Source organism: Epinephelus lanceolatus, chromosome 15 (genome assembly GCF_041903045.1).
Source record: "Epinephelus lanceolatus isolate andai-2023 chromosome 15, ASM4190304v1, whole genome shotgun sequence".
Lineage (NCBI taxonomy): Eukaryota > Metazoa > Chordata > Actinopteri > Perciformes > Serranidae > Epinephelus > Epinephelus lanceolatus.
In genome coordinates, this window is record NC_135748.1 from 28,075,031 (window position 1) to 28,082,811 (window position 7,781).

Here is a 7,781-nt window from a genome sequence, read left to right on the forward strand (position 1 = left end):
ATTTTGAGACGCAACCTAGATAGATACAATCATTCCCTATAATAAAAATCTAAATGAAGCAAGTAGCCACGTTGTAATTGTGTCTCAGTTTAGCCCACAAGCCACCGGTGTCACTGAACTCCAAAATCTATTTGTAGCGTGTTTTCATCTGTGTGTGTGCGTGCATGAGTACAGTTTGTGTCCACATTCATGCATGTATGCATGTGCCGGTTTGTTTGTTTATGCAAGTGCATGTGTTTGCATAATGTGTGTTTTGCGTAGCGCCGTTTGTGTGTGTACTGCTGGTCCAGGTGATCCCAGGGCCACGGTGTGGTCTGTGGGGAGAGAAGGAGAGGGATAGGAGAGAGGCCCAGGCAGCTGTATTTGGGATAAACAGACATTACCCTGCTGTGTTCTAATTTACTGCAGAGTGGGAATTAAACTTTAAACTCGTCCCGCCCCTCTGCAGTCCAATACTCCGTGCTTCTGGCCATCAACAACCACTTGCACAATGTGCGTTATTAAAGTGTTTCTCCACCCCAGATCAGTCTTTTTAGTATCAAATTCACACCCCCCGTAGGCTTTAAAAGGTGGTTGTAAAAAATGTTGTCTTTCACAACAAGACACAGTTTCCGGGCTTTAGAGCTTTGGATTTTTTTTTAGAGCAATAGAACAATGTGGAAGCAGCGAATGTAGCTCTATTTTGACTGAAATAATGATAGTTTGAAACATACTGTTATTATGGATGGACAGCTGAGAAGTAGCTTATTCTGCACAAGCAGTTTGAGATGCTTCTGTGGATGTTTTTGCCCATGTTGTCACCTTTGGAAACCATTGTAACTGACTATAAACAGAGAAACTTTTTACAGGTACTTGTCTAGCCCATTGGGACTGAGTGTTTGATACCCAAAAGGTAGATTAAAGCAGGACACTGAGTCATCCCAGGAGTTATTGCAACCCATAGCCCAAACAATCTTAATCTTAATTACAATTCCTAGTTTCGGTATTAGAACAGCCTGAGGCCAAAACTCAGATGGAGGTCAAGAAGTGACAAATCCATAAACTGCGTGAATTGGATAAAGATGAATGTGACTACATAAAAGGGTTGGATGAACCTGCAGGCAGCAGGGTCGGTCAAAGTTGGGCCATTGGTGAGCATCTGCTGCCCTCGTCGGTGCAGTGTGTCCCGCACTGCTGGCCCTCGTCAGCGCTAGTTGGCTTTCTCCCACTGATTCATCATCATACTGAATCGGCATTGGCGACTGTGGAGTCTGTAGGTGAATGAAATCACTCAGACTGCTGATTCAACGCAGTGCACAAGAAGAGAAACTGAAGTGAGGAAAGTAAACAAAAAGCTAAAGTCAAGAGGGAGTGAGCTCAAAACATACTTGATACATAAGGTAACATTATTTTTCTTTACCTATTGAGCTCTTTAGCAGAAACGTTTCATGATGGTTTGTGTTACTGTTCACTGGCGCATGGTAAATTCTTTCAACATTGGAGTACGTTGTTGATGTGCTAACTGGCTAACTAGCGTCAAGATGGTCTTCACGTTTCCCTTTTTGAATTACAATTAAAGACTGACGTCTACTGGTGTCGAGAGTTATTTCCCCTCACACAGGCGCTAAACGAACATGCTGGTTGACCCCTGGCTGTAGTCTTTGCAGTGTGCTCATGTGCAACTTTTTTGGATGAGACATGGTGATGTCAGGCGATGCCGCAGGGGGCTTTCGTCACTGCTAGTTCCCTGATATTGGTTTGGTGTATCTGGGCTTTAACGTATTTCAACTCTCAACTACATGGATGCACCACCGTCAGGTTAATGTTACTAGCTAACATTGTGTTAGCCAACTTTAGCTACTATTTTCAAGCAAAAAATTAAAAATCAATTAAAAATCAGGATCACAGGACACTGATATTTCGCATCGGCGGCCCGGTGGTGTGGTGGTTAGCACTGTCGCCTCACAGCAAGAGGGTTGCCGGTTCGATCCCAGGGAGCCCTTCTGTGCGGAGTTTGCATGTTCTCCCTCTCTGGGCACTTCGTCTTCCTCCCACAGTCCAAAGATTGGGGATTAGGTTAATTGATAACTCTAAATTGTCTGTAGGTGTGAATGTGAGTGTGAATGGTTGTCTGCCTCTATGTGTCAGCCCTGCGATAGTCTGGTGACCTGTCCAGGGTGTACCCTGCCTCTCGCCTGATGTCAGCTGGGATAGGCTCCAGCCCCCCCGCGACCCTCAAGAGGATGAAGTGGTTAGAAGATGAATGAATGAATGAATGCTATTGCATCTTTCGAGGCATATTTAGCACAACACTTTAACATTATTGTTTGACATTAATGGACTCTGCACCTCTGGACTAAGGAGGCTTGTGAATTCACATCTGCCGCTGTTTCTCAGTGAAGGGTTTTTTTTTTTGTTTTTTTTACACTTTACACTTTTTATACTTTTTACCTTAACGTCCTACAAATTTTGAGACCTAAATTTACCCTTGTTTTTTTCCAATTTGATCAATTGGAGCAGCTGTAAACAGCATGAATCATATGCACTTGTGCAGGGTTGGTAATCTTTGCCCCCAGCCGTCTGCCCTCCAACTGGACTGTGCACCCTGGTATGATGTCAAATGCAAAGAAGCTGTTAGTTATAAGTTGCTCAATGAAGAATGTTCCGCAATTCCTGTGAACTCAACACGAATATCATAATATCTTTATTTTCCAGATGATAGTCATTAAAAACTGCTCCACCATTGCGTAATTATGAGTGCAAGACTAATTCACATTGCAGTAATATCTAATCTGTATGGCCAAAATAATTACTGGGTTAAATATGCAACGGGATCTTGCCAAGAGCTTTCTCTAACGGCAGGTTTACACTAGAGGATGACATGTGGCTTTCATATAAGAATTAGTCAAATTCCTCGTCTCTGGCAGTCAAACTGAAACAGGTTGGCCTCTCCCTCTCTCCTTCGCTCTGCTCTGATGTTTTGCAACCACCAGGCCCACCACCTGGATGAGTGGATGACAAACAAACTGCAAATTTTCCTTCCAGTAACTGACCAAATAGATATTTATAACCAGCTGGTCACCTCCCCCACCCACCGGGCCCCCCTCTCCTCAGCCACGGCTGTGAGAGCTCCCTTTAAAGACCAGTTGTGTCACTTCTGGCTTTGTTCTTAAACAAAGAGAACTGCCCCTCATCTGCCCGTAATTGGGCCGACTCTTGGAATGTGCTTGATGTCTCCGCGCGGACCATTGCCGCTCCATCAGACAGGCAAGGGTTGCGGGGACACAGGAGATGAATGAGTGGAAGTCCATCCACCCTTACTCTGTTTTCTTTTGCTTTCCTTTACCTCTGTTTCACCATCTCTCAGCCACCTATTTTCCCAGGATGGAGGATCCCTGGATTGAAATAAAGAAATCCCACACTCACGCTAAATGGAACAGTCTGCTGATTGACTTCAACGGGTCTGTTTGGTCTCTCTGAGCTGCACCACCTCGCTAAGGTTGGGCGGTTGGACGCACTACAAGGCCGATCCGCGGCACATGTCACTAGCAGTTACTGAGGTGATGTTGACCATGGGCAGATGTTTGAGAGGGGATTGGAGGGTGTTTATGGCATTGTTACTAAAGGGAAGCAATTTAGAGAGTTCAAATTCCACTTGCAAGGAAGGAAAAAATGTTGAAACAGTAGTTGGCAGGCTACCAAAAGCCTGAGCCCCTAATTGTTTTCATTAATAGCAAATAATCTCAAAGTGCTTACTCGGTATTCTGGGAAACATTATGGTGTTATGTTCAAGACGCGTACATCTGGGAAGCCTCAGAGGATTAGGTTGGAAATTTGTCTGTAGCAATCACACGAACCCCAGGTGTTCGTGTGAAAGGTTTAGGAGTTTTACGCTCCAACCGCAGATATGTGGTTGGTGTCTTTGTGGAGGTGTTGTGTACCTTTCCTTTTGGTGTTTAAGCAACCTTGTCCTCAGAATCCAACCCTTTGGTTTTGGTCATGACTCATTTACTCCCAAATCCTTCACCTTTCACCCCCAGCTCCACTCTACATGTCACTCGCTAGCAACCCTGAATAAGTAAATACATGATGTAATGTGTGGTTTTTCCTCCAACCCCCAAAGCCCCCACCCGCCTCCACCCACATTCAGAGGTGATTAAAGTGGAGCACAGCAGTTTTAGGTGGGGATAGCTAGGTGTGGTCAAAAGGGTCCTAAAGAGGAGGAGCTGGGAGTAGATGGGAGTAAATGGAGGGGAATTTAAGAAGGCTGGTTTTGGGCAAATATAATGGAAGGGAGGGGCACATGCAGGTCACCAACAGGGCGGGACTTAAAGCAGACATCACAGTCCTGGTTGATCCGTCTGGGCTGGGGGGTCCTCCGTCCCTGCAGCCGAGGTCAGGCCAGCGGCTCCACTGCCCCCCGGCTGTCTGGGCTCCAGGTTTCCAGGTAGGTGATTGGGGCTGTTGACTCCAGCACACGGCAGCCGCTGCCTGGTCCTACTGCCCATAACGATCTCCTCCAGGGCTCCCAGACCCATTGTCATTCAGACTCCCTGCTACACTTCACAAGTCTGATATCCCTCCACACTGGAGCCTGGCCTGGGATGGGCTGCCTGACTGCTGTCCCCATGTTTGTTTGTGTGAGAAAGTGTGAGCTTGTGATGAATAATAAGGCCTCATATGTGATGGTATTTTAATTACAATGTGTTCTGATGGTTGAGACTATTGTTTGTGCTTGTGTCTCTGTTGCTTTCTCGTTTGTTTTCTGACATGAAACACAAATAAAAAAAAGACTTAAATCAAAACTTCAGCATTTAAGAGTTGCAAACAAGCAAGGTTAAAGGAACAGTACAACATTTTGGGAAATTTACTTATTTGCTTTCTTGCCGAAATTTAAAAAAGGACATTGACACCACTCTCATATTTATGCATTGAATTTGAAGCTAGGGCCAGGAGATCAACATGATCTCATCCCTACTCATCATATTTTGCCATTTGGGCAGACGGCCTGTAGCCATTACTAAAGTGACACCGGAGGCAGCCTTTTGCATTGTATCTTGACACAAAGGGCAGCCAGAAAGGCAGTGGCATTTTGCTAAAAAACACTTGATTTTGAGTTCCCCAAGGCAGCATCTGATGTTTATTTGTTGGTCTCAAACACTGCTCTCCTGGGTCAAAGTCTGGTGTTTGTTGGACCAAACGACCTCCACCCCCGTCCACCATGAATGAACTTTCACGCTCTTTAAACTACATCCGTTGCTCTGAACGTGTAATGATGATGCTCATGGGTTTAGATTGGAGTTTGTGCAAAGTCTGGTGCGTCTCGCACAAAACTAAACATTAGTACTGCCCAAGTGGTGTATTTTGGCGCTTTGTAAGTAAGACCAGGCTGAGGTTGAGTTGGCTAGCTTAGCTTAGCATAAAAATTTGAAACTGGGGGAAACAGCTGGCCTGGCTCTGACCAAAAGTTAAAAAATCCACCTGCCATCTCTTCTGAAGCTCAACGTGCTGTATCTTGTGTGTTCAATCTGTTAAAAGAAAATGAAAGTGTGAAAAAGACAAGTTGTGGTTTTATATGAGGTTATGTTCCAGACTATTTCTTGGCTGGGAACGGTGACTTTCTGGAGTTTCCGCTGGTTGCCTGGAAACTTCACAGTGAGGAATCAATGCACTGCAATCTTCTTGTCTCTGCAAGAGACTGAGCAAGCATATTTCCGGAAATGTTGGACACTTCTTTAAAGGCACCACCAGACCACTGCTTCCATGAGACATTTGTTTATGTCCGCTTTAACAGAACAAACGGACATGCCGCTCCTTTTTATAAGGTGGACAAGTCCGCCTGCCTGGTTTGTGTCTGCAGACAGAAGCCTTTCATTGAGTAAAATAACTTGGCATGAATGAGTCAGAGCACTTCACGAGGGCCATCTTTAGACCACAGAACTTATCAGGAATACTCAGTTACTGTACATGTAAGTTTTGATGTGCTCTCTTCAGCACGTCATAATAGACTAGCCCCACTTCTTAACATGCCGGCCAGGAGAGAAAAGTATGTGTCCAAACATATTGGGAATTCCATTTTAAGAGCAATGCAGAGGGCATGAAAGAGTTCAGAAAATAGGACAGCGTTTAAATTACAAACTGTGTAAATTATTACTTGTGGGTGACGTTGAACACTTTGCATTCTAAGGCGGCCGTTTGGGTATCAGTCACTTTCACCTCCTGCTAAAAGTAAACTTGCCAGTGAAACAGACAGCTGTGGAGTGGAAAGTGCCAGGAAGATTAATGAGGTGTGTCTTTCCTCTCTTTCACACTATCCTTCTCTTTATCCCTCTGTTTGTCTGTGCGGGCTGTGGGTCAATGTGTGTGGGGGTCCGTGTGGGGTGGCCCGGTGGGGGTAACATGCTGGAGTAAACAAGTAGAGGAGACAGCAGGGTGATGTTCCTCTCACTCAACTCTATACACATCAAACAGGGAGCTAGTGTTACCTTGTTTAGACAAACACCTTCCCAAGCTCATTTTCTCCCAATGCTAGCCCCCCTCAATCACTTAGTATCAATCATTATTTTTTCTGGCTAAACTTGTTCTCATGCCAAACGTGACATATTAAAGAAAGAGGCCACAGTATGTTTATTACTGATGAGGCTAAAGCCAGCAGCATGTTAGCTTATCTTAGTTTAGCTTAGCATAAAGATTGAATTGAGGGGTAAAAAGCTCAGAGCCAATCTATGTTCTCATGGTCCTTTGCTCTCCAGCTCAATACCCTTTAATATAACTCATTAAGGAGACCTTACAAATGATTTTATGTTCTCAGTAATGTTAAATATTCAATGCATCCTCCACCTACAGCTTATGGGCACGGTCACACCTGAGTGACTGCATGCCAGTGACTGTCACCTGTTAAGGCAATGTTTGGTCATAATGTGGGCAGTGCAGGAATTGACACATACGAATAGCTGGCTTGCTAGCTAATGTTAGCTAGCTTGCAGATAAATACCGGGAAATATGATGTTACTGGTACATCTCTCATGTAGCAGTTTGCATATTTTTTATGGCCAATATCAGACAATATAGTGTGGCTAAACACGGCCACAATCAATGTCTCCTCCACATACTTCTTTGATATTGGTTGAGGCTGCAGCTTTGCCGTCAAAGCTCACCAAAGTTGAACTTCACATGATGCAAAGATGCGAATTTGCTTTGCCACTGCAGGCAAATGTGTTATTCGCCCCTCTGCTTGCACTTAATTGGAGTGATTGGGAGGCAAATATTGGCCAGTGTTAATTTCGCTCATGTGTGACCATACTCTATGGCCTGTTAAACACGCCATACTCTATGGCCTGTTAAACACCTCGAAACCTACATCCTCAAATTCGTTCGGCATTTGGCAAGATACTTTACTTTACTTTAGACACTGATATATTCACAGTGGATGAGCTTTTTTTTAACCTTTCACACTACATTTGAAACATCAATATTCCTTTGTTTTTGTGCAATTTGAACTGTGAAGCTCTAACAATGTTCATTTATATCGAGAGACAAAAGAAGCTAGGAACATAGGGATGACCTGGACGGCTAACAAAAATCTGTCCAAAATAGGGCAAGACTTGTGTGTGTTTACACTTTAGTCTTTCTATGGAATAAACAAAAATGATTCAAGTGAGATGCTGGTATGTGGGTTTGATTACTATCAAGCAGATCCGAGCTAGCTGTTTACCCTGTTTCCAGTTTTAAGTTAATCTAAGTTAAGTTAAATGTCGGCAATAAGTCATTTGTCACTGTCTGCACTTAAGTCTGCACTGCAC